Source organism: Buceros rhinoceros, unplaced genomic scaffold (genome assembly GCF_000710305.1).
Source record: "Buceros rhinoceros silvestris isolate BGI_N320 unplaced genomic scaffold, ASM71030v1 scaffold46085, whole genome shotgun sequence".
NCBI classification, from domain to species: Eukaryota; Metazoa; Chordata; class Aves; order Bucerotiformes; family Bucerotidae; genus Buceros; species Buceros rhinoceros.
The window spans coordinates 1-979 of record NW_010414231.1 but is presented as its reverse complement, the minus strand read 5'-3'; the positions used below and the strand labels follow the sequence as shown (position 1 = coordinate 979).

At 36.2% G+C, this 979-nt stretch overlaps 1 pseudogene; it reads left to right on the top strand.

Moving 5' to 3' along the window:
- The window catches only part of LOC104494213, a 2,704-nt pseudogene extending 2,296 nt beyond the window's left edge, over positions 1–408 (top strand).
- Positions 409–979: the final 571 nt, after the last annotated feature.

Genomic DNA, 979 nt, shown 5'->3' with positions numbered 1-979 from the left:
CAGTGGCTGGGAAGAATAAGAGTAGCCTATAAATCAGCTAAAAATTACAGACCAGGTTCTCGTAGGTGGGTAGCAATCCAGAGTCCAAGTTGCCACTGCCAACAAATCCTGACACCGTATTAGGGTGACAGATGCTGCTTTGGCTTGAGCACCTGATTAGTCAGAATAAGGTCAGTCCTTCCAAAAGCTACAGAGGGCATATATGGCTTTGGCTTAGAAGCAAACAATGACCACCCTTCACTTACATTACTAGCTGACCTCTGCTATGATCTACAGAACGGTTACAGAATTTTAATAGTGCTTTCAGTGGCATGTTTTGCTTTTGTTCGCATTTGTAATGAAGAAGAACCAGCTTTTCTGCTTATTGCTGCTACTATCAACTTGCTCAGCAATAACATAATCAACTAACTTGCAAGAATACCCATGTTCATCACATAGCACAGATAGAAGACAGGCTGGGAAGAAATACAGAAAAAAAACAAAATGACCAGAATATTTTTTTCTCAGGGTTCTGTTTTTCTAGCAAGTGATAAGATGGTATATACTGCGTTTTGGTTTTTTTTGGTTTTTTTTTTTTTTTCCTCTGGAAGAGGTTTTCAGGTGTAGGGTGCACTCATTAAATTTGAAAGCTGTTTAAAGTTGTTCCTGAAGTTCACCTCAGCAGTAGATTTCAAAGATATCTTACCAAAAAAAAGAAAAAAAAAAGATAAATCAGCTTAAAGCTAATGTGATTAATTTCTTGAGGGGGCTGCAGAGTGTAACTGCTTCTTAATGTACATGCACTGCATAGGATCTAGAATTTGCTGTGGATTCTTTAAAACCTGTGTGCCAATTAGTTCAGTTTAACTTTGTTTTTGTGGTATTGAAGATATCTTCAAACATCTGTGGTTTGATCAACTTCATAAACTTGTATTCTGCAAAGTGCCATAGACTTTCTTTTTTTAATTGTAGCATATTTAAAAATATATATAAATATATA